General features: G+C 38.5%; 2 pseudogenes; both read left to right on the top strand.

The window, feature by feature from the left end:
* Positions 1 to 2,039: 2,039 nt before the first annotated feature.
* On the top strand, positions 2,040 to 2,862 carry LOC112407263 (protein SET-like; annotated as a pseudogene).
* A 13,086-nt stretch (positions 2,863 to 15,948) lies between these two features.
* On the top strand, positions 15,949 to 17,006 carry LOC112407262 (zinc finger protein 684-like; annotated as a pseudogene).
* Positions 17,007 to 27,711: the final 10,705 nt, after the last annotated feature.

The raw sequence follows: 27,711 nt of genomic DNA, 5'->3' as shown, positions 1-27,711 counted from the left end.
GTTGTTTTAAGCCATTAAGTTTGTGGTCATTTGTTACAGCAATAGGAAGCTAACAGCACTTTCTTAAAAAATTTAACAAACACCCTCCATATGACCTATCCATTCCATTCCAGATTTTTACCCAAGGGAAATGAAAACATACATCCAAAGACTTGTACATAGATGTTTACAGCAGCTTTATTTATAATAGCCCCCAAACTAGATGGATAACAATCCATATGATAGAACACTGCTCAGCAATAAAAACTAAAAAAAAAAAAAAAAAAGATCAATACATGCAATATCAATGAACTTCAAAAGCATTATGCTGAGTAAAAGAAGCCAAGCAAAAATACAAGCTTTATGATTCCATTTATATAAAAAATTATATATAATATACATATATATGTATGCATATAAAATTAACCTACGGTGGTTGCCTGTGCATGGAATTGGAGGGAAAGATGGATTACAAGGGACAAGGGGAAACTTTGGGGGGTGATGAAAATATTTATCTTGATTATGGTGATGGTTTCAAAAGTGTATACTTATGTCAAAACTCACTAAATTAAAAACTTTATGTGCAACTTATTGCATGTTAATTATACTTCATTAAAATTTTAAAAATTTTAATAAAGTGATAAAGAAACAAACATTAGTTTTGAACACCTACATACTCAACACTGAGCCAAGAACTGTGAAACAATCAGGAAACAAATGCAAGGAGTATGAAATAGTAGATAAGAATCTAGACCTTAGAACCAATCAGTCCTATATTTGATTGATTTCAATAATTGGTAGCAAAGGGAGTCTTGGCTTTCTAAGCCTCAGTCTCATTTTCTATAATAATATCTAACTCATATGGTTGTTGTAAGAATTAAAAGAAATAATATATGAAAATCACCTCTGCCAAATTTGGAAGTACCCAATTAATGGTAACTATAAGAATACTATCTTTTTTTTCCCCCCAGAATCTGGTGAGCTGCATGCTTCTTTACAGGTGAGGCCAATCTAATTCTTGACTTACATATTAATTCTTACGTTTATTTAAATAAAAGAATTATAAGAAGCAGTGTGCACAAACAATAAGAGAACTTAGAGCAAGGGAAAAGAAAAAAAGTAGTGCATTACATACAGTGAAATAAATTAACTGATGGTCCTAACAAAAGCCCTGAATTATCAAGAACAGATTCATTAGGGACTTCCCTGGCAATCCAGTGGTTAAGATTCTGCGCCACCAATGCAGGAGGCCCAGGTTCGATCCCTGGTTGGGGAACTAAGATCCCACATGCCATGGAGTGCAGTCAAAAAATTAAAAATAAATAAAGAACAGATTCATCATACACAGAAAACTGTCTTTAAGAGGGTGAAAATTTTTTTCTTACAAGGCCAAAAAGGAACACACATTTCAGAAAAATTACTATTCTAAAATGGTTAATTTCTTTGAAAGCTACATTTCTTCAACAGAGGTAAACTTTACCAATCTGGAAACATTTATAATTCTTTATCCCCTTTCAATATTAAACAAATGAAATATTACCATATATGACAAAACATTTTCTGTAGCTCTAAATAATTTACTTTGTATGATTCTCAACAATCCTAAAGATATAAATTCCTCAAAGCTAAAACAAAATGGTCTACTGAAATCAGACTTTCATACAAAACCTTTCAGTATTTCTTAAATGAAGTAAAATTTTAAAACATGCAGTACATGCTATTATGGCTCACTTGCCTACTAACTGTGGGTCCTTGAGCAAATTACTTAATTTGATCTCTAAAGTATGGATAAAAATATTTCCCATCTCATGGGGTTACTGTAAAGAATAAATGAGAAATGCATGCATGGAAAGTACTTTATATAGCGCCTGGCAAGAAGTAAGCAAATACTCAGTAAGTGTTAGCTGTTTTTTTAAACTACTATTAAACACATACCTCAAACCTAGCCTTACACGTAAAGCAACTAGAGAAAGAAGAACAAACAAAACCCAAAGTTAAAGTTCTCAGAGCTCCTGGTACGAGCCTCTTTCCTTGCGTGGATTCTTGGCTTTTCTCCTAGCATGGCCCCCAAACACCAGTTTTCACTTCCACCCCAAGCAAAGAAACCGAAGAAACCGAGACTGACTCCTGCCTCCAGGCCAGAGGAAATATCTGCTTCTCCGAACTTGCCGAAGGAAGAAAAAGAATAGCAAGAAGCAATTGAACATACTGATGAAGTACAAAATGAAAACAGACAGACTTGACGAACAAGCCAGTGAGGAGATTTTGAAAGCACAACAGAAATATAACAAACTCCGCCAACCATTTCTTCAGAAGGCGTCAGAATTGATCGCCAAAACCCCACATTTTTGGGTAACATCATTTGTTAACCATCCGCAAGTGTCTGCACTGCTTGGGGAGGAGGATGAAGAGGCACTGCATTATTTGACAAGAGTTGAAGTGACAGAATTTGCAGATATTAAATCACGTTACAGAATAGATTCTTATTTTGATGAAAACCCTTACTTCGAAAATAAAGGTCTCTCCAAAGAATTTCATCGGAATGAGAGTGGTGATCCGTCTTCAAAGTCCACTGAAATCAAATGGAAATCCAGAAAGGATGTGACAAAACGATGAAGTCAAACGCAGAATAAAGCCAGCAGGATGAGACAGCATAAGGAACCAGAAAGCTTCTTCACCTGGTTTACTGATCATTCTGATGCAGGTGCAGATGAGTTAGGAGAGGTCATCAAAGATGATATTTGGCCAAATCCATTACAGTACTACTTGGTTCCGGACATGGATGATGAGGAAAGGGAAGGAGAAGAAGGTGACGATGATGATGAAAAGGAAGAAGAATTGGAAGATATTGACGAAGAAGGGGATAAGGATGAAGGAAGATGAAGGCGAAGATGACTAATGGAACACTGATGGATTCCAACCTTCCTTTTTTAATTTTCTCCAGTCCCTGGGAGCAAGTTGCAGTCTTTTTTTTCTCCTCCTCCTCTTGTGCTCAGTCGCCCTGTTTGTGAGGTCTCTTTTCTCCTTTATACCATGGCTCACAACTTATTTGGGGGGAAAATACCTTGAGCAGAATTCAGTGAGAAAAGAATCTCTACCCCTTTGTTTCAAATTCATTTTTATCCCTTCTTGTCTCAACAAAAACTTTATGGAATCAACACCACCATGCTCTGTGGGAAAAAAGAAAAACCTTCTGCTCCCTTAGCTCTGCTGGAAGCTGGAGGGTGCTAGGCCCCTGTGTAGTAGTGCATTGAATTCTAGCTTTTTTCCTCCTTTCTCTGTATGTTGGACTCAGAGATTGCACTGTGTCTCTATGTGAATATGGACAGTTAGCATTTACCAACATGTATCTGTCTACTTTCTCTTGTTTAAAAAAAAACTTTAAAAAATGGGGTTATAGAAGGTCAGCAAAAAATGGGTTTGAGATGTTTGGATGGGTTAAGTGGGCATTTTGACAACATGGCTTCTCCTCTGGCATGTTTAATTGTGATGTTTAACGGACATCCGTGCAGTTTAAGATGACACTTTTAAAATAAAATTCTCTCCTAATGATGACTTGAGCCCTGCCACTCAATGGGATAATCAGCAGAACCTGTAAGATCTTATATGCAATTGACATTCTCTATTATAATTTTGTTCCTGTTTATTTTAAAAGTTTTCTTTTTGTTTCTCTGGAAAGGAAAGATGATGCTCAGTGTTAAACGTTAAAAGTGTATAAGTTGCTTTGTTACAATAAAACTAAATGTGTATACACACACAAAAAAAACCCTAAGTTAGCAGAAGGAAAGAAATCATGAAGATCAGAGCAGAAATAAATGAAATAGAGACGAAGAAAACAACAGCAAAGATCAATGAAACTAAAAGCTGGTTCTTTGAGAAGATAAACAACATTGATAAACCTTTAGCCAGACTTATCCAGAAAAAAAGGGAGAGGACTCAAATCAATAAAATTAGAAATGAAAAAGGAGAAGTTACAATGGACACCACAGAAATACAAAGGATTATAAGAGATTACTACAAGCAACTATACACCAATAAAATGGACAACTGAGCAGAAATGGACAAATTCTTAGAAAGGCACAACCTTCCAAGACTGAACCAGGAATAAATAGAAAATAAGAACAGACCAATTACAAGTACTGAAATTGAAACTGTGATTAAACTCTTCCAACAAACAAAAGTCCGGGACCAGATGGCTTCACAGGCATATGCTAACAAACATTTAGAGAAGAGTTAACACCTACCCTTCTGAAACTCTTAGAAAAAATCGCAGAGGAAGGAACACTCCCAAGCTCATTCTATGAGGCCACCATCACCCTGATACCAAAAGCAGACAAAGATATCACAAAAAAAGGAAATTGCAGGCCAGTATCAATGATGAACATAGACACAAAAATCCTCAACAGAATACTAGCAAACCAAATCCAACAACACATTAAAAGGATCATACACCATGATCAAGTGGGATTTATCCCAGGGATGCAAGGATTTTTCAATATCTGCAAATCAATCAGTGTGATACACCACCTCAACAAATTGAAGAATAAAAACCACATGATCATCTCAATAGATGCAGAAAAAGCATTTGACAAAATCAACACCCATTTATGATAAAAATCTCCAGAAAGTGGGCACAGAGGGAACCTACTTCAACATAATAAAGGCCATATACGACAAACCCACAGCAAATGTCTTTCTCAACAGTGAAAAACTGAAAGCATTTCCTCTAAGATCAGGAACAAGACAAAGATGTCCACTCTTGCCACTTTTACTCAACATAGTTTTGGCAGTCCTAACCACAGTAATCAGAGAAGAAAAAAATAATAATAAAAAGAATCCAAATTGGAAAAGAAGTAAAACTGTCACTATTTGCAGATGACATGATACCGTACATAGAAAATTCTATAGATGCTATGAGAAAACTACTAGAGCGCAACAATAAATTTGGTAAAGCTGCAGGATACAAAATTAATACACAGATATCTCTTGCATTCCTATACACTAACAATGAAAGATCAGAAAGAGAAATCAAGGAAACAATCCCATTTACCATGGCATCAAAAAGAATAAAATACCCAGGAAGAAACCTACCAAAGGAGACAAAAGACCTGTACACAGAAAACTATAAGACACTGATGAAAGACATCAAAGATGACACAAAGAGATGGAGAGATATACCATGTTCTTAGATTGGAATAATCAATACTGTCAAAGTGACTAAACTACCCAAAGCAATCTACAGATTCAATGCAATACCTATTAAATTACCACTAGCATTTTTCACAGAATTAGAACAAAAAATTTTACAATTTGTATGGAAACACAAAAGACCACAAATAGCCAAAGCAATCCTTTTTTTAAATTTTAACATCTTTATTGGAGTATAATTGCTTTACACTGTTGTGTTAGTTTCTGCTGTATAACAAAGTGAACCAGCGATAATGTATACATATATCTCCATATCCCCTCCCTCTTACATCTCCCTCCCACCCTCCCTATCCCACCCCTCTAGGTGGTCACAAAGCACCAAGCTGATCTCCCTGTGCTATGTGGCTGCTTCCCACTAGCTATTTTACATTTGGTAGTATATATATGTCAATGTCACTCTCTCACTTCATCCCAGCTTACCCTTCCTCCTCTCTGTGTCCTCAAGTCCATTCTCTATGTCTGTGTCCCCATGCAGTCTTGAGAAAGAAAAAGGAAGCTAGAGGAATCAGGCTCCCTGACTTCAGACTATACCACAAAGTTACTGAAATCAAAACAGTGTGGTACTGGCACAAAAACAGAAATACAGATCAATGAAACATGATAGAAAGTCCAGAGATAAACCCATGCACCTATGGTCACCTAATCTATGACAAAGGAGGCAAAAATATACAATGGAGAAAAGACAGTCTCTTCAATAAGTGGCGCTGGGAAAACTGGACAGCTACATGTAAACAAATGAAATTAGAACACTCCCTAACACTATAAACAAAAATAAACTCAAAATGAATTAAAGACCTAAATGTAAGACTGGATACTATAAAACTCTTAGAGGAAAACACTCTTTGACATAAATCACACCAATATCTTTTGGGATCCACCTCCTAGAGTAATGAAAATAAAAACAAAAGTAAACAAATGGGACCTGATTAAACTTAAAAGCTTTTGCACAGCAAAGGAAACGATAAACAAAACGAAAAGACAACCCACAGAATGGGAGAAAATATTTGCAAATGAAGCGATCAACAAGGGATCAATCTCCATAATATACAAACAGCTCATGCAGCTAAATATCAACAACAAAAAAACCCAATCAAAAAATGGGCAAAAGATCTAAATAAATATTTCTCCAGGGCTTCCCTGGTGGCGCAGTGGTTAAGAATCCACCTGCCAATGCAGGGGACATGGGTTTGAGCCCTGGTCTGGGAAGATCCCACATGCCGTGGAGCAGCTAATCCCGTGTGCCACAACTACTGAGCCTGCGCTCTACAGCCCACGAGCCACAACGACTGAAGCCCGTGTGCCTAGAGCCCGTGCTCTGCAACAAGACACCTCAGTGAGAAGCCCGTGCACCACAACGAGTAGCCCCCGCGCGCCACAAGTAGAGGAAGCCAATGCGCAGCAACGAAGACCCAACACAGCCAAAAATAAATAAATTAAAAAACAAAAAATTTATCCAAAGAAGACATTCAGATGGCTAAAAAGCACATGAAAAGATGTTCAACATCAGTAATTATTAGGGAAACACAAATCAAAACTACAATGAGGTATCACCTCACACTGGTCAGAATGGCCATCATCAAAAAATCTACAAACAGTAAATGCTGGAGAGGGTGTGGAGAAAAGGGAACCCTCATACACTGCTGTGGGAATGTAAACTGGTACAGCCACCATGGAGAACAGTATGGAGGTTCCTTAAAAAACTAAAAATAGAGCTACCATATGATCCAGCAATCCCACTCCTGGGCATATATCCAGAGAAAACCATAATTCGAAAAGATACATGCACCCCAATGTTCACTTCAGCACTATTTACAATAGCCAAGACATGGAAGCAACCTAAATGTCCATCAACAGAGGAATGGATAAAGAAGACATGGTATATATACACAATGGAATATTACTCAGGCATAAAAACAGAATGAAAAAATGCCATATGCAGCAACACGGATGGACCTAGAGATTGCCATACTGAGTGAAGTCAGACAAAGATAAATATCTTATGATACCACTTATATGTGGAATCTAAAAAAAGGGTACAAATGAACTTAACTGCAAACAGAAATAGAGTTACAGATATAGAAAACAAACTTATAGTTACCAAGGGGTAAGGGGGAGAGGGATAAATTGGGAGACTGGAATTGAGATATACATACTACTATATGTAAAACAGATAACTAATAAGGACCTACTGTGTAGCACATGGAACCCTACTCAGTACTCTGTAATAACCTATATGGCAAAAGAATCTGAAAAAGAAAAAAAAAATATATATATATATATAAAACTGAATCACCTTGCTGTACACTTGAAACTAATACAACATTGTAAACCAACTATAAAAAATTCAATAAAAATTATTTTTTAAAAAAATGTACCTCATCGTGATCATAAATTTAATAAGTAAGATTTAAGAAGGATTACATTTAATGCAAAATTGTAAATTCTTTTCTAATTAACACTCAGATTAGTTCTCATCTGAAAACTGTTAGTACTTTACTGAAATGTCTGCATTTCTTTTGTAAATATAATTGCATAATCTGTAACCAAATCTAAATCCTGATAGTCAAAAATGTAGAAGGATACAATTACCTCATCAATTCATGTTCTTCTACTTAACACTGTTCAAACACTGAATGTCCTGTTCTTCTGTCTATCCTTTTCCCACAATTCAACTAAACAAATGCTTGAATGCCTTAAAAATGCAAGACATAATATCCTAGCTGGATCAACAGAAATTAGAAAAGAATCCTACATTTTTTTCCACTATGCTTTCCTGAAACCAGAAGAGAAAGCTTATGTTATATCCAACTCACCCATGTTTAACAATATCTACTTAGGCCAGAGCTAAGATATATTTAATTTCACGTTTTGTCTTCCTATCACACAAAGTTTCTTCCATGAACTAACTTGCGTCCAAAAAACTGGCAGTTGCTGCTGAGATGAGGCAAAGGTTTAATCACTGGGCGGCACTCACAGAAAATTAAACCAGTGAACCCAAGACCTGTTCAACAGTGGGGTTCCTCGGGTGGGTTTTTTTTACTTCCCTCAGCAATCGATACAACAACTTTCCAAACTGTACTCATAATGTATTCATTCCCAAGATCACTACTCAGAAGCATATAAATAAACCATGGCACAGCCAGAACCAACCAAACCTGTTTTGACAGATCCAGGGCAACCAACTGCACAGCTTCTGAATATGCACCCCCACAGGCCTATGCAACATCAGCCTTTGGCTCCGGAATACGTTCCTTTTCTTCCTGTAGGCCTAGTTCTGGCTTTTGAGGAAAGAAAAATAAAGCTGTCAGCTGAATGCATCAAACTTCCAGCAGGGTAAACAGAAAAAGCTTGTCATTTAAATCCCTTCGAGCAAGCATCTGCTCAACAGAAATGAAGGCAACTTAGTTATAAAAGACAACAACGAGGGGACTTTCCTAATGGCGCAGTGGCTAAGAGTCTGCCTGCCAATGCAGGGTACACAGGTTCGAGCCCTTGTCTGGGAAGATCCCACGTGCCGCGGAGCAAATAAGCCTGTGCACCACAACTACTGTGCCCGCGCACCTAGAGCCCGTGCTCCACAACAAGAGAAGCCTCCGCAATGAGCCCGTGCTCCACAACAAGAGAAGCCACCGCAATGAGAAGCCCGCGCAATGCAATGAAGAGTAGCCCTCGCTCACCCAACTAGAGAAAGCCTGTGCTCAGCAACAAAGACCCAACGTAGCCAAAAATAAATTAAATAAAATAAAATTTAAAAAAAGACAACAATGAAAATTCAATATAGTTTTTTTAATGATCAAAACAAAATAAAATAAATTTTAAAAAAAGACAACAATGAATTCAATATATTTTAGTTTTTTTAATGATCAAAAGAATAAGAAAATATTCAAATATGCTACTTTCATCAAATTATAAACCAGCTAGCGTAAGTAGAGAACAAAATAACTCAAAGCTAAATAATACCATGCAGATAGCTATTTTTAATTTTCTATGTTGATTCCATTAGGTAACATGCTTCTGAGCAATCAGGTCATGGCTTATGGAAGAGGAAGGGGTTGTTGGGTAGGAAGAGTACACTATTATTAATTAAGTGCAAATATCAATTAATAATGCAGCCTTAATTATTTGCCAACATGAGAAACATGAGCAGGAGAACACTATTTCTGGAAAGCATTAAAATTACTGATCTAGTCATTGATTCAGGAAATATTATCCAATGCCTACTCTTTGGTTAAAACTGCAGTACAGGCTTCCCTGGTGGCGCAGTGGTTGAGAGTCCGCCTGCCGATGCAGGGGACACGGGTTCGTGCCCCGGTCCGGGAAGATCCCACATGCCGCGGAGCGGCTGGGCCCGTGAGCCATGGCCGCTGAGCCTGCGAGTCCAGAGCCTGTGCTCCGCAACGGGAGAGGCCACAGCAGTGAGAGGCCCGCATACTGCAAAAAAAAAACAAACCAAAAGAAACCCCACAAAAAACCTGCAGTACACATCAACACGTGTAAAAACCTACAGGACGGAGAAAGCACTGATAAGCATACCAGTATGGAAAAGCAATTCTCACATATGTATTTATTTGCATCTTAAGAACAAAACTATCGAACTAAACACAGTAAGAGGGTATATCTAAATTTAACCAATGAGTTCTCTCCTGCACTAAGACATCTCCTTCTGTCTGTACTTTTTCACCACCTTCATCCAATTCCCCCTCCCCCCACCTCTGGTAACCACAAATCTGATCTTTTTTTCTATAAGTTTGTTTGTTGAAGTATAGTTGACCTACACTATGTAAGTTCCTGGTGTACAACATAGTGATTTGATGTTTCTATACATTACAAAATGATCACCACGTCTCCTAAATATTCCTGAATTAATTCCTTTCTATCCTCTCCACCAACGCCAGTCTCGTCTAAGTAAGTCACCACTATCTCTCACCTGAACTAGTCTAAGTGCCTAACTAGTATCTCTGCCTCCACTCTGGTGCACCTCAATCCATTCTCTGCCTTGAGGTAAAAAATGCTCACATCAAAAAGCAAGTCTGGGGCTTCCCTGGTGGCGCAGTGGTTGAGAGTCCGCCTGCTGATGCAGGAGACACGGGTTCGTGCCCCGGTCCGGGAAGATCCCACATGCCGCGGAGCGGCTGGGCCCATGAGCCATGGCCGCTGAGCCTGCGCGTCCGGAGCCTGTGCTCCGAAACGGGAGAGGCCACAGCAGTGGGAGGCCCGCATACCGCAAAAAAAAAAAAAAAAAAAAAAAAAGCAAGTCTGGGGAGTTCCGTGGTTGCCTAGTCATTAGGATTCCAGGCTTTCACTGCGGTGGCTCCAGGTTCAACCCCTGGTTGGGGAACTGAGATCCCACAAGCCATGTGGCACAGCCAAAAAGAGAAAAAAAAAAAACAAGTCTGACTTTGTCCTTTCTTGCTTAAAACCCTCTAACGGTTCCTTGTTCCTCTTAGAATAAAGGCAAAAACTTAACAAAACCTTTAATAAAAACCTGCAAGAGCAGGCCTATCTCTCCACCTCAAACCATTTCATTCTCCCTCTAGCTGTCACTTCTCAGGCCACACTAGCCTCATTTCACCATTTTCCCTTCTACCACAGGGCCTTTGCACCTGCTGTTCCTTCTGCCTAGACAACCATCCTTCCTCTCTTTGCCAAGTCAATACCTACTCTTCCATCAAATCATAGCAGAAGTACCATTTCTTGAGGATGCATTTTCTAACCTGGTCAAGTTTCACTAATATCACTGATACCACTGCTGCAGTTATAATTTTACATTTAATTTAATATTAATATTTATTTCCTCCACCAGCCCACAGGTTCCATGGGGGATGGTATCACATCAGGGTTTCCTCCACATTATATCCCCAATGCCTGGTTAGTTCAATAAAAATATGTTGCATGAATGATCAAATGCATGAATCATGCTCAAGAACCATCAAACATGGTCCACATTGCCTAGGTCAAAGTTCAGGTGCCTGAAATCACAAAACGTTCAATACTAGGTCAAGCTCCCAACATCATGATCTTTACTACATCTAATTTCCTTTAACAAGGTCCCTTTAGCAGAGATAATGAAGTTTATTCATCACAGGCCTTCTTCTGCTGGCTTCCTGTTTACATGAGGAAACCATCAAAAAAATCAAACTCCATTGAATACTCTAAAATAAAGCAATCTAAGTTTGATTACAATTTTCAAAACAAAATTATTATTTTTTTAACATCTCGCTGTCAAGTCCCAAAGCAAAGATAAATCCCCGTTTGTCTTGGAATCTGAACCTCCTACTCAACTTATCTCAAAACAAATTACTGAAAATAAAAGTCTACCAAAAAATAACATTTAAACAAGTTTACCCATACAACTATGGTCAATTAATCTATGATAAAGGAGGCAAGAATATACAAGGGAGAAGAGACAGTTTCTTCAATAAGTGGTGGGAAAACTGGCCACATGTTAAAGAAAGAAATTAGAACACTAACACCATACACAAAAATAAACTCAAAATGGACTAAAGACCTAAATGTAAGACTGGATACTATAAAACTCTGAGAGGAAAACATAGGAAGAACACTCTTTGACATAAATCTCAGCAATATCTTTTTGGATTCACCTCCTAGAGTAATGAAAATGAAAACAAAAATAAACAAGTGGGACCTAATTAAACTTAAAAGCTTTTGCACAGCAAAGGAAACCATACCCAAAACAAAAAGACAACCCTCGGAATGGGAGAAAATATTTGCAAAAGATGAGACTGACAACAGATTAATCTCCAAAATATACAACAGCTCATGCAGCTCAATATCAAAAAAACAACAGCCCAATCAAAAAATGGGCAGAAGATCTAAATAGACATTTCCCCAAAGAAGACATACAGATGGCTAAAAAGTACACGAAAAGATGCTCAATATCACTAATTATTGGGGAAACACAAATCAAAACTACAATGAGGTATCACCTCACACTGGTCAGAGTGGCCATCATCAAAAATCTACAAACAGTAAATGCTGGAGAGGGTGTGGAGAAAAGGGAACCCTCCTACACTGTTGTGGGAAACTGGTACAGCCACCACGGAGAACAGTATGGAGGTCCCTTAAAAAACTAAAACTAGAGCTACCATATGATCCAGCAATCCCACTCCTGGGCATAGAGCTACCATATGATCCAGCAATCCCATTCCTGGGCATATAACTGGAGAAAACCATAATTCGAAAAGATACATGCACCCCAGTGTTCACTGCAGCACTAATTACAAGAGCCAAGACATGGAAGCAACCTAAATGTCCATCAACAGTGGAATGGATAAAGAGGATATGGTACAGGGACTTCCCTAGTGGTGCAGTGGTTAAGAATCCACCCGCCAATGCAGGGGACACGGGTTCGATATCTGATCCGGGAAGATCCCCCATGCCGCGTAGCAACTAAGCCCAAGCACCACAACTACTGAGCCTGTGCTCTAGAGCCCACGAGACACAATTACTGAAGCCCGCGCGCCTAGAGCCCATGTTCTGCAACGAGAAGCCACGGCAAGGAGAAGCCCGCACATCGCAACAAAGAGCAGTCCCCGCTTACCACAACTAGGGAAAGCCCACAGGCAGCAACAAAGACCCAACACAGCCAAAAATAAATAATAAATTTTATTTTAAAAGAGATGTGTATATATATACAATGGAATATTACTCAGCCATAAAAAAGAATGAAATTATGCCATGTGCAGCAACGTGGATGGACCTAGACATGATCATACTAAGTGAAGTCAGACAGAGAAAGACAAATATCAAATGATATCACTTATATGTGGAATCTAAAAAAAATGATACAAATGAACTTATTTACAAAACAGAAACAGATTCACAGACTTAGAAAAGAAACTTATAGTTACTAAAGGGGAAAGGAAGGGGGGAGGGATAAATTAGGAGGTTGGGATTAACATATACACGTTATCATATACAAAACAATCAATGAGGACCTACTGTATAGCACAGGGAACTCTACTCAATACTCTGTAATAACCTATATAGGAAAAGAATCTGGAAAATAGATGTGTGTGTGTGTGTCTGTGTGTATAACAGAATCTCCTTGCTGTACACCTGAAATACAACAGTGTAAACCACTATACTCCGAAATAAAATTAAAAAAAATTTTAAATACATTTTTAAAGAAGAAGTTTAAATCTCTAGACATAAAAAAACAAACAAACAAACAAAAAAACCTCAGTAGGAAAAGGAAAAAACATTGGGGCAATGTTTGGATGAAAAACCCTCTTCTACCATACAAAACAAGAAGACAACTTCCCCATGAATTCTGGCAAAGTCAATACTCAGCCTTATTCACAAAATTCTTGGATAGCTTCCTTGGCCTAAAAACCCCAGGCTATTTCAGTGACTGAGTAAAGCCTGTGTACAGATATGGTTGCTTAGGGGAATTGCCTGTTTTGACGGTAAGCAAACAGTTCTCAATGGTGTTTCAATAATTCAAAGTCATTAAAAACAGTGGATAAAATAATTCATGACAAAATATTAGATGTAAAAAATAAGGTTAGGCCTTGTTCACAGGGTTACACAATGGCACACGCAGAAGGAAGACTGGAACTCACAGACCTTGAACAACTTCTTCATTCATCTGCCCAAACAACTTTTCTTTTCCCACTTACTTACAACTTTCCAAATAAACTGACTTTCAGACAACCCAAAAATTTTCAGGAAAATGTCTACACAGAAAAGAAAATGCTGGTAAATAACACTGCCCCTTTATCAGTGTAAAACTACTCCCTCTGGGAACATCCCTGGCAGTTCAGTGGTTGCGACTCCCCCTTCCCCTGCAGGGGCTGTGGGTTCAATCCCTGGTCAGGGAACTAAGATCCCACATGCCTCACAGCCTAAACCCCAAAACATAAAACAGAAGCAATATTGTAACAAATTCAATGAAGACTTTAAAAATGGTCCACGTCAAAAAAAAAAAATCTTAAAAATAAAACTACTCCCTCTGTAGCCTGGATTAAAATTTTATTAGAAAAGCATTTTTACACAATTATGCCTTATCTATTTCTAAAAGGCTAAAGACCTTACGATCTACAGATCAGACTTTATTACAGGTTTCAAGATTCAAATTACTGATGAAACATAAAAGATTTGCCTTCACTGGCTTTCCTTTTCTTTTTTTGCGGTACACGGGGCCTCTCACTGTTGTGGCCTCTCCCGTTGCGGAGCACAGGCTCCAGACGCACAGGCTCAGCGGCCATGGCTCACGGGCCCAGCCGCTCCGCGGCACGTGGGATCTTCCCGGACTGGGGCATGAACCCGTGTCCCCTGCATCAGCAGATGGACTCTCAACCACTGCGCCACCAGGGAAGCCCCTTCACTGGCTTCTTAATATGAATAATAAAGCACTCAAAGTGTTCAAAAAGAGGGTACTGACTGGAAAGGGGCAGAAAGGAATTCTAGGGGGAGGAAAATGTTCTACGCATCAGGAAAATGATCTGACTGATAGTTATAATTATACACATACAGCAGCATACCTATGTAAAAATTCATTAAGCTATATATACATCTTAGATTTATGCATTTACTAGAAATCGTACGTCAAGCTTTTTTGGTTTTTGGTTTTTGTTTTTGTGGTACGCGGGCTTCTCACTGCCACGGCCTCTCCCGCCGCGGAGCACAGGCTCGGGACGCACAGGCCCAGCAGCCATGGCTCACGGGCCCAGCCACTCCGCAGCATGCAGGATCCTCATGGACCGTGGCATGAACCCGCGGCACCGGCAGGCGGACTCCCAACCACTGCGCCACCAGGGAAGCCCCATCAAGTTTTTTTAAATGAAATTTTTAAAAAGGTTCCAAAGAATTATCCCAAAGCACATAATGTAAGAACAGTCAGATTTCGTCTTCTATTAGTAAAAAGAATCAAGCATGGAGAAGTAAAGCAATTTGCTTTGTTAACTCAAAATGAAGAAGGAAAACAAGTCTCCCAACTCTTTTCTATCACTGATCTAACCTATGTGTGTCACAGACAATGAGATTGAATCTCGAGATCCTTCTACTGAGAGTATACAAAAAAAAGAGAAAGAAAGAGGATACAATCAATCCTAGTTCACCAAGTTACCCAGAATAAGGCTAGAAAAGTGAGGAACCAAATCAACATCCTCTCTATCCCCAAGTGACATATTATTATTCACAAACAACATAATTATTTTAATCTAGAACTGGTTATGAAATAATGCAAAGAATGCAAAAGAAGTTTCAGCTTCATACTTCCTCTAAACACTATCACAGTGCTACCTCTTGCTTCATTCTGTAGTTTTTCTAAGGGTCTGAGGCACTATACTCCCTGGCCTTTACTTTAGGCCATTTACATGTCTTGAGTGAGATAGTAAGAAGTGTATAGAGTTTAGGCTTCAATGGACCAAGGTAAAGTATGGCTCTTATTTCATAGTCACAGAGTTTTAGAGTTGGGCTAGATCTGAGCAGCCAGTTATTCACTTAATGAATAAAGAAAGTAAATCTTAAAATGGTTAAGGGACTTGCCTAATATCTCAGAGCTAATAAGTGGCAGAGTCAAAATTGAATCCTGGGTGTTTCAGTAGTGAGCGGCAGGTGAGCCAGAAGGGCTTGAGGGACAGGTGGAGAGCAGAGATCGGCTTCTCAGTTCATGTGAAGAAAGCAAAGTTGAAGGCTGTGTAATTGAACCTGAGGGTCCCTCTTGCATATTCCTGCCTGTTTCGGTTTCCAGAGGCCCTGGTTAAAATCTACAAAAAGCCAACCTAGAGCCACAGGATGGGATCAGTGACATTCCAGAATGTGGCCGTGGACTTCATCCTGGAGGAGTGGCAGCTGCTGCGATGTGCTCAGAGGAAGCTGTATTGGAATGTGATGCTGGAGAACTTTAGAAACCTCATCTCAGTGGAAGTTATCTGCTTACTTGATGATGAGCTAGAGGGACAGGAAGGAGAAGGAAGCAAAGACAAATTTTTGAACCAAGGTATGTTCACCGTCAAGAAAACACTGACCAACAAGACAGTCCAAAATTGTAATCTGAGTATAAATTTTATTTCTTCAAGACAAAAACAACATAAGTGTGAATCAGATGGAAAGTGTTTGCAACCTAACTTATACTTTCTTAGTTAGAATAAAAGTTATATCAGAGAAAACTCTTATGAATACAAGGAATGTGGAAAAGCCTTCAGAAACAAGTTGTGTCTTATTAGACATGAAAAAAAGCATAGAAGGAAAAAAACCTTTGGGTACAGTGAATGTGGGAAAGCCCTCCAAAAAGAAGTCTCATCTCATTAGACATGAAAAAAGCATACAAGGAAAAAAAACACACCTTTGAACGCAGTGACTGTGGGAAAGCCTTTAACAGTAAGGGACACCTTGCAGCTCATCAAAAAATTCATAGTGGAGAGAGACCCTTTGTGTGCAGTGATTGTGGGAAAGCTTTTACGCATAAAGCACAACCCGTGGTCCATCAGAGACTCCACACTGGAGAGAAGGCTTATGAATGTGGTCAATGTGGGAAATCATTCACCTGGAACTCCTCCTTTACTCAGCATGTGAAATCGCACACACCTGAGAACTCATTTGAATGTAGGGAGTGTGGGAAAAGCTTCAAGTACAGCTCATCCCTTTATAAACACTCCAGAATCCATACAGACGAGAAACCATACTGATGCAGAGAATGTGGCAAAGCCTTTGCAGACTCATCAATGTTGATCATGCATCAGAGAATTCATACAGGTGAGAAACCCCACGGGTGCACTGAATGTGGCAAAGCCTTCATCAAGAGATCACATTTCCTTAAACAATACTCAACTCACAGCAGAGCAACAAAATAAATGCAACACATGTGGGAAATCTTTTAACTGGAAGATACATCTCAATCTCCATCAAAGAAGTCATAAAAACAAGGGAGCTTTGTAAATGTGGGAAAACTTAAAATTAGCCTTTTACTGAAGCAGCAGCAAAGAATTCATCATGAAAAAAACCCTATCAGTTAAATAAATGTGGAAAAGCATGTTCTGAAATTCATGTTCTATAAGTGATATTACTAATTTTATTGAAAAGATTACAGGAAATTTTGAGCTACAGACAACTTTACAGTAAAACTGAGGAAGTTGTGAAAAAATTGAATAATTAAGGCATCAGACTGACTATAATTGCATGTGTACACTGCCCCTAATTTATGATTTTTACACAATTTATACAAATGTCTGCATTGCTTAAGAAATTTGTATAACCGTGGGTTTGAAATATATGCTATGCACATTATACAAAATTATATCTGTTATAACGATGGTTGCACAACATTGTGAACATACTTAATGCCAATGAATTGTACACTTAAAAATGGTTTAGGGCTTCCCTGGTGGTGCAGTGGTTGAGAGTCCGCCTGCCAATGCAGGGGACATGGGTTTGTGCCCCGGTCCGGGAAGATCCCACATGCCGCGGAGCGGCTGGGCCCGTGAGCCATGGCTACTGAGCCTGCGCGTCTGGAGCCTGTGCTCCGCAACGGGAGAGGCCTCAACAGTGAGAGGCCCGCATATCGCAAAAAAAAAAATGGTTTAGATAGTACATTTTACGTTCTGTATATTTTACTACAATAAAAAACGTATAAAAAAAAAGTTGAATCCCGCCTTCTATTCACCACACCACACCTATATCGCTGCTCAAACAGAACCTGGATACCACCTTATCTAAAGGAATAATTATACTCTGGAGAAAAAATGGTTCATATTATCCAAAGTCTCATACTCATCTGTCCCACAGCACTATTATTTTAATTTATAATCAGAATTATAACTGTCAACCAACTTACAGTCAGTACCTTCTTTTCTCAGCAGTAAAATCCCTGGTAATTAATTGGTAAACTGAATTAATACCAAAATGTTACTTGGTAAATGAATAATCAAAGCAAACAGAGATGAGTGGTTTTAAAGAATACATGCGGCAAGTTCTTTTCATGGCAAACCACCTTCTTCACCTAAGACATTCATACGGTTATTCACCCATTCAGCAAACACTGAAATGTCCACTAGGTGTCAGGCACTGTTCTGGGCTCAAGGAATACAGAGACAGATATGGGGGACTTTGGTTTAAGTAGACAAACAACGGAATGCAGTAAGGGCCATGATGGGACAACCAGGGTGCTGTGGAAGCCCAGAGGAGCAATATCTACTCTAATCTAGAAGGTCAGGGAAGTCAGACCAGCTTCTTACTCTCTCAAGCAAGCAGGCTTCTCATCATTCTTGAAATATACCATTTTGGGAATTGCCTGGCCGTCCAGTGTTTAGGATTCCGCCCTTTCACTGCCAAGGGCCTGGGGTTCAATCCCTGGTCAGGGAACTAAGATCCCCCAAGCTGTGCAGTGCAGCCAAAAAAAGAAATATACCATCTTGAACACTGGTCTCTTATTGACACAAAAATCTCCAAAACCTATGTCTGAGGCAAAAGAAAAACAGCATTATAATATTATCCTATTTGTGTAAAATTACTTTATATTCATACATCTCTATGTGTATATACACTTTCAAAGACACGTGTATGGAAGAATATTTACAAAACTTTTAATGGTAATCATCCACGTGAGATGGAATTTCAGATTGTTTCAACTTCTTTACACTTTTCTGCTTTAATTTTTAAGAATACTCCTGTAATTTTTTTTATTTTCCTGTAAACAAGGTGAGTGGGAGAGGGCAAGCACACAAAAGAAAACTGAATAAACTATTAGTGTACTTATATCAACCTGTCTCCCCTATCTGGAGTATTATTTGTCACATGGGGGACACTAATGCAGCACACTTGAGATCTTTTATTTACACTTGTAAGAAGGGCTACTTCTGGGAAAGTTTCTAGAGAAACAAGAAAGTGAGATGGTAGAAACCTAATGGGTGGTAATCACTACGTTAAGGTGTTCAGACTTCATTCTGTGGATGAGAGAAAAACACTGAGGGGTTTTTTTTGTTTGTTTGTTTGTTTTGCCGTACGCGGGCCTCTCACTGTTGTGGCCTCTCCCGTTGCGGAGCACAGGCTCTGGACGCGCAGGCTCAGCGGTCATGGCTCACGGGCCCAGCCGCTCTGCGGCATGTGGGATCTTCCCTGACAGGGGCACGAACCCGCGTCCCCTGCATCGGCAGGCGGACTCTCAACCACTGCGCCACCAGGGAAGCCCTGGGGGGGTTTTGAACAAAGTAACAATCAACTGTTTTTTAACTAGATATCTTTGGTAGCATTTATAATACATACAGACAAGAAAGGGAGTAAAGGCAAAGAGATGCATTAGAAAGTTTTGGTTACATTGTTTTTTCTAATCTGGAGAAATGGTACCCAATTTTTATCAGTGGTATCTCTGGTAGATGAAAATATAGGGAGTCTCCCCCTTTTGGTGTTTATACATTTCAACAACTCTTGCACTTCTTAAAATAAGAATGTATTATACTTATAATCAGAAAAAATAAGAATGGCTATCACAGAAACTCAAAGAGGGTGCAGGGGAAATGATGAAAGCTTGGACTATAAGCTCTAAAAGGGCAGGAAATTGATCTGTCTTATTTATCACTATATTCCTAGTACCTTGCACACTGCCTAGCACATATGAGGTGCTCAATAAATGTGTCAAAATAAACAAAAGAGTGAATGAGTGAACAAATGAATATCCTGAAGGCTCAAAGAAGAAGACACATTTCAGAAGTAAAATATACGTTTGTTGATCAACATAAAGGCCAGCAACAGGAAGAAATCAAAGATAACCCTAAGTTTTTTGGACTACTTGGCTAAGAGAATGATGAGCCATTAATCAAGATAAGTAAATCTACAGGAGGTATAGGTATAGAGAAAAGCAAAGAGATCATGGCAAAATGCCAATGAACTTGGAAGACATTAAGTTTCAGGAACCAGTGGGGAATCTACCCTGAAGATACAGATTTGGAAGTCACTCCTAGAAGTTTATATCAGAGATCAGAGCTACCACACACCATAGTTTATGGACCCTCATGCTCTTCGTCGATGACAGAGTAGAACATGCAGATCAAAACGCAATACATCACTCTTCTGGGTGCCCTGATGCCCTAACCTGATCTTTTTGCCTCACCGATTTTTAAACGCAGATTATGAATAAATATACTTTATAAAGTCTTCATCTCTCATTTGCTTCCTAATAGGATACAAAGGCCCACAGCTATATTTCATATTTTCACTATTTGCTACAGACAGAATTCTGGGTTCACAGATACAGGGAACATAAGAAATTCAATACACATGGTATTATTTACCATAAACATACAAAATTTATATACTAGTTTTATTCAACATTGTTCACTGGCAAACTGTCATAATAATTTCCCACATACTACTGACTTTTTAAAGTTTCAGTTTGAAACTTGAAATACTTTTGAAAAAACAAGTGTTTTGAGGGAGCATCCTTTGTCAATAGACCGTGTCTTTACAGATGTTTATTGACATGACAGGGCAGGAAAAGTTTTTTTTTGATACTTTTTTCCAACTTATTCCGGGATTACAACATGATACTTCCAACTATCCTCACCTATGCGAGTCTCTTCCCCCTCCAATTCATTCTACCTATGAATTGAAAACAAAATCAAAACCTTCTCATTTCCTTACTTTCAACTCTACCTCTCAAAATCCATCCTTCATATCTTAAACTGACCTTACTCTAAACTCAAAAGGTCAACAAGTAGGTTAGGCTATACTCTAAATGCAGAAACACACAACATAAGGCTAATCTGAATTGGAAACGAAGAAGTAAAACTATTCATTGTTTGCAGAAGACATGTTATTATACAAAGAAAGTCCTAAAGACACTACTAAAAACCCACTAGAGCTCATCAATTAATTCAGGAAAGTTGAAGGATACAAAATTAACATACAGAAATCTGCTGCATTTCTATACACTAACAACAAACTATCAGAAAAGAAATGAAGGAGATAATCCCATTTACAATCACATCAAAATGAATAAAATACCTAGGAATAAGGAGGTAAAGACCTGTGCTCAGGAAACTTAAGACACTGATAAAAGAAAATGAGAACAACACAAACAAATGTAAATATATACAGTGTTCATGGATTTGAAAAACAATGCATAATATGCATAATAATTTGATTTACATACATCATGAAGTGATTATTACAATAAGTTTAATAAAAATCCATCATCTCATATAGGTACAAAATTAAAGAACTAGAAGAAAAAAATGTTTTTCTTCTGATGAGAACCCTTAGGATTTATTCTCTTCACAACTTTCATATATAACACAGAGCAGTGTTAATTATATTTACCATGTTATACATTACATCCCTGGTATTTTGTAACTGGAAGTTTGTACCTTTTGACTGCCTTTATCCAATCCCCCCTTGCCCCACCCCATCCCCCCACCTCTAGTAACAACAAATCTGATCTCTTTTTTTATGAGCTTGTTTGTCTGGGTTTTTTTGGTGTTTTTTTTTTTTTTTAATTTATTTTTGCCCTGCGCTGGGTCTTAGTTCTGGCCTGTGGAATCTTTTAGTTGCCGCATGCGGACTTCTTAGTTACAGCATGCATGCGGGATCTACTTGTCCGACCAGGGATTGAACCCGGGCCCGCTGCATTGGGAGCGGGGAGTGTTACCCAGGGAACCACCAAGGAAGTCCCTGTTTGTCTGTTTTTGAAGTATAATTGACCCTTAATACTATGTTAGTTCCTGTTATACAACATAGTGATTCAATATTTCTATACATTTCAAAATGATCACCATAATAAATCTAGTTACAATACATCACCATAAAAAGATATTACACAGTTATTAACTATACTCCCCATGCTGTACATTTCACACCCAAGACTCATTTGTTTTGCAACTGGAACTTTGTACCTCTTAATCTCCCTCACCTATTTCTTTCTTCCCTCCGCCTTCTAGTTTACTTTTTAAATGGCCAAGTCCGTCATCTCATTTTAGGACCAGAAGAAAGAAAAGCCTAATTACCAAACCGCAGTAAAAGAAACAGTTGTTTCTGCAAAATAAAAGAGAAAAAGGCAATTCTTATTTCAGAATACTTGAAAGAGCAACGCAAATTCTCTAGGTACATAAAGAAATTAAGCAGCAGAGGGCAGACAGCAGAAGCAAGAAGAACTACAATCCTGCAGCCTGTGGAACAAAAACCACATTCACAGAAAGATAGACAAGATGAAAAGGCAGAGGGTTATGTACCAGATGAAGGAACAAGATAAACCACAGAAAAACAAATAAATGAAGTGCAGATAGGCAACCTTCCAGAAAAAGAATTCAGAATAATGATAGTGAAGATGATCCAGGACCTCAGAAAAAGAATGGAGGCAAAGATCGAGAAGATGCAAGAAATGTTCAACAAAGACTTAGAAGAATTAAAGAACAAACAAACAGAGATGAACAATACAATCACTGAAATGAAAAGAACACTAGAAGGAATCAATAGCAGAGTAACTGAGGCAGAAGAATGGAGAGGTGACCTGGAAGACAGAATGGTGGAATTCACTGCTGTGGAACAGATTAAAGAAAAAAGAATGAAAAGAAATGAAGACAGCCTAAGAGACCTCTGGGACAAATTAAACACAACATTCACATTCTAGGGGTCCCAGAAGGAGAAGAGAGAGAAAGGACCAGAGAAAATATTTGAAGAGATTATAGTCAAAAACTTCCCTAACATGGGAAAGGATACAGCCACCCGAGGCCAGTAATCAGAGAGAGTCCCATACAGCATAAACCCAAGGAGAAACACGCCGAGACACACAGTAATCATACTGGCAAAAATTAAAGACAAAGAAAAATTATTAAAAACATCAAAGGAAAAATGACAAATAACATACAAGGGAACTCCCATATGCTTAACAGCTGATTTCTCAGCAGAAACTCTACATGCCAGAAGGGAGTGGCATGATACACTTAAAGTGATGAAAGGGAAGAATCTACAACCAAGATTACTCTACCCAGCAAGGATCTCATTGAGATTCGATGGAGAAATCAAATCTTTACAGACAAGCAAAAGCTAAGAGAATTCAGCACCACCAAACCAGCTGTACAACAAATGCTAAAGGAACTCTTCTAAGTGGGAAACACAAGAGAAGAAAAGGACCTACAAAAACAAACCCAAAACAATTAAGAAAATGGTCATAGGAACATACATATTGATAATTACCCTAAACGTGAATGGATTAAATGCTCCAACCAAAAAACACAGGCTTGCTGAATGGATACAAAACCTGGATACAAAAACAAGACCTGGGGCTTCCCTGGTGGCGCAGTGGTTGAGAGTCCACCTGCCAATGCAGGGGACACGGGTTCAGGCCCCGGTCCAGGAAGATCCCACATGCCGCAGAGCGGCTGGGCCCGTGAGCCATGGCCGCACGTCTGGAGTTAACTAAAAGCTGGTTCTTTGAGAAGATAAACAAAATTGATAAACCATTAGCCAGACTCATCAAGAAAAAGAGGGAGAGGACTCAAATCAATAAAATTAGAAACGAAAAAGGAGAAGTTACAACACACAGCAGAAATAAAAAGCATCCTAAGAGACTACTACAGCAACTCTATGCCAATAAAATGGACAACCTGGAAGAAACGGACAAATTCTTAGGAGGGTATAACATTCCAAGACTGAACCAGGAAGAAATACGAAATATGAACAGACTAATCACAAGTAATGAAATTGAAACTGTGATTAAAAATTTTCCAACAAACAAAAGTCAGGACCAGATGGCTTCACAGTGTCAAACATTTAGAGAAGGGCTAACAGCCATCCTTCTCAAACTCTTCCAAAAAATTGCTGAGGAAGGAACACTCCCAAACTCATTCTATGAGGCCACCATCACCCTGATACCAAAACCAGACAAAGGTACTACAAAAAAAGAAAATTATATACCAATATCACTGATGAATACAGAGACAAAACTCCTCAACAAAATACTAGCAAACAGAATCCAACAACACATTAAAAGGATCATACACCATGACCAAGTGGGATTTATCCCAGGGATGCAAGGATTCTTCAATATATGCAAATCAATCAATGTGATATACCATATGAACAAACTGAAAAAGAAAAAGCATGTTATCATCTCAATAGATGCAGAAAAAGCTTTTGACAAAATCCAACACCCATTTATGATAAAAAAAACTCTCCAGAAAGTGGGCATAGAAGGACCCTACCTCAACATAATAAAAGCAATATATGACAAACCCACAGCAAACATCATTCTCAACGGTGAAAAACTGAAAGCATTTCCTCTAAGATCAGGAACAAGACAAGGATGTCCACTCTTGCCACTATTATTCAACATAGTTTTGGAAGTCCTAGCCACGGCAATCAGAGAAGAAAAAGAAATAAAAGGAATACAAATTGGAAAAGAAGAAGTAAAACTGTCACTGTTTGCAGATGACATGATACTATACATAGAGAATCCTAAAGATGCCCCTGAAAACTACTAGAGCTAATCAATGAATTTGGTAAAGTTGCAGGACACAAAATTAATGCACAGAAATCTCTTGCATTCTTATACACTAATGATGAAAAATCTGAAAGAGAAATTAAGGAAACACTCCCAATTACCACTGCAACAAAAAGAATAAAATACCTAGGAATAAACATACCTAGGGAGACAAAAGACCTCTATGCAGAAAACTATAAGACACTGATGAAAGAAATTAAAGATGATACCAAGAGATGGAGAGATATACCATGTTCTTGGATTGGAAGAATCAATATTGTGAAAATGACTATACTACCCAAAGCAATCTACAGATTCAATGCAATCCCTATCAAATTACCAATGGCATTTTTTACGGAACTAGAACAAAAAATCTTAAAATTTGTATGGAGACACAAGAGACCCTGAATAGCCAAAGCTGTCTTGAGGGAAATAAACGGAGCTAGAGAAATCAGACTCCCTGACTTCAGACTACAGTATAAACCTACGGTAATCAAGACAATATGGTACTGGCACAAAAACAGAAATATAGATCAACGGAACAGGATAGAAAGCCCAGAGATAAACCCATGCACCTATGTCCCAACCTTTTTGGCACCAGGGACCGGTTTCGTGGAAGGCAATTTTTCCATGGCTTGGGGGTGGGGGTGGGGGTGGGGGTGTGATGAATTGGGCGATTGGGATTGACATGTATACACTGATGTGTATAAAACTGATGACTAATAAGAACTTGCTATATATAAAAAAAAGAAATTAAGCAAACTCTCAATAAAATCAGATTAGAAATCTGACAATCATAATACTACACTTCTTCAGTACACGTATATCCATTGTCCAAAACATGACATATTTAAACATGGGGAAAATGTCTGCAATTCTTTAAAAAGTTTGGTCAACTGGCTAGATTTTTCTAAACCTATTTTAAGAAAACAATTTAAAAAATAATAAAAAAGCTTAAATAGTATTCATCTGAACGCGAACTACACTGCACACAGCACCATTTAGGGTTCTATATGACTGGAAAAATGATCAGTCATTTTACGAAGCTCCCATTCCATCCTCTTTGGATAGGTGCTAAAAAAAATCTAGTTATTGATAAATACCTAGTCCCAACTGAGTATGAGTAGAAAATCTAAGGTAACTCTACTGAAGAAATAACATGTGGCCAAGCAAATATGTGAAACCACAGAGGGTGTGTAATTTCACAACACTTCCCAGTTCAGCCTATCTGGTAATTCTGTGTTTGCTTGTTTTCAAGAAACTGACTTCAAGGCCATACTGAAACTAAATTTTTAAAAATAAGGTTAAGAATAAACTGAGTCGCAGAATCAGAGCTAGAAAGGATTCTAATGATTTTAAAGATAAAAAATGATATTCTACTTAGTTTACACAGGTAGTTGGTAGCAAAGGTAGAACTGAGGCTTCTAACTCCTGGAAGAGCAACAGGTGTATACTGAGTGCCTAATATCTGTGGCGAACTCTGCTAGGCACTGTGTTAGACCACTGCCCACTACTGTATATCAAGATACCTCCTGGAGACGTTCAAAAACATTTAAGGGTTACATTCTCTCTAAGCAAATTTCTGTATAAGGACAAGGCCAAGCATATTAAAATAAGGAGACAGAGGGGAAAAGAACCTTTAAAGTAGGAACGAATTTGGAACTCAAACAAGTTACCCTTCCTTCCTGGCTACGAAAGTTCACATGCTGTTTACCACTAAAAAGATTAAAACCATCAAAAGACATCTCTACCCAAATTTCATGACCCAATAGTCTAAGAAAAATGAGCCTTATTCCTGTCAGAAAAATGATCTGTTTTTATCACACTAAAGAATTAGCTCTGTCACAGGATTAGAGTACAGCCATCTGAGGACAAAAGTCTAGGCAGAAAAAGAACTGATACTCGAATTTGATAAAGACCCTCCGGAAAATGACATTTAGCTGTTTCAATGGTACCTTTCATCTAAGGATCTCAAAACAAATGTTATTTATATTACCAAGAATCAAAACGGTGGCTCAATGGCCCAATAAAGAAACATATCAATGACCTAGAGGTAATTCAATACTGATGTTCTGAAACCCAGCCTTCTACTCTAAAAACAAAATCTAGTTTTATGTAATCGTACTACGATTGAAATCGTACTATGATAAGAAATACATATTTGGTCTTTGTCTCCAGTTCCTGACACAGAGCTCCTGAAACTCTTGGAATTTCCTGAGTTACAGCAGTGTCTTTTGTTATTCAAAACAAGTCTCTTTCAACCATACCTGAGTTTATGCTAACAAGACGACTCTTGGTGGGAACCCTAGATAGCTTCCAGATAGAAGCTGGTTGCCACAGGAACTATCCCTGTGATTACAGGTTTGGAACTTTCAGACCCTGACACCAATCTGTGGAAGGGAGAGAGACTGGACACTGAGTTAGCCACCAATGCCAATGATTTAATCAATCATTCCCAGGTGATGGAAACTCCACAAGACCCCCTAAACAATGGGGTTCAGGGAGCTTGTGGATGGGTGAACACATAAAGGAACTGGGAGGGTGATGCACCTTCAGAGGGCACGGAAGCTCCCCATACCGGCCCTATACATCTCTTATATTTGGCTGTTTCTGAGTTGTATCCTTTATAATAAACCTGTAAATGTAAGTAAAGTGGTTTTTCTGAGTTTTGTGAGTCATCCCAGCAAATTACTGAACCTGAGGAGGGGGTCATGGGAACCCTAGAATTTGCAGCAAAGTCAGAAAGGAGTACAGATGGCCCAGGGCTTACAACTAGTGTCTACATTGGGGGCAGTCTTATGGAACTGAGACTTTTAACTTATGGATCTGACACTAACTCCAGGTAGACAGGGTCAGAATTGAATAGCTGGACACTCAGTTGGTGTCACAGAATTGAACAAATGGTTGTGGTATGGAAAAACCCACACAAAAGTAGTTAATTCCTAGTCTATATTTGTAAAGCTTGAAGATACAACTGGATTTGTTGATATAATCTCCCAGCTTACCTTGCTGCACACACATGAACAGAAAACCCACAAATTTAAGCAATGTTGTCAGAATAGTTGCTACTAATAATAATTAGCAGTAAT

This window comes from Neophocaena asiaeorientalis, unplaced genomic scaffold (genome assembly GCF_003031525.2).
Source record: "Neophocaena asiaeorientalis asiaeorientalis breed wild unplaced genomic scaffold, Neophocaena_asiaeorientalis_V1.1 scaffold392, whole genome shotgun sequence".
Taxonomy (NCBI): Eukaryota; Metazoa; Chordata; class Mammalia; order Artiodactyla; family Phocoenidae; genus Neophocaena; species Neophocaena asiaeorientalis.
The sequence above is the reverse complement of the archived record's forward strand: the minus strand, read 5'-3'. Positions and strand labels throughout refer to the sequence as shown.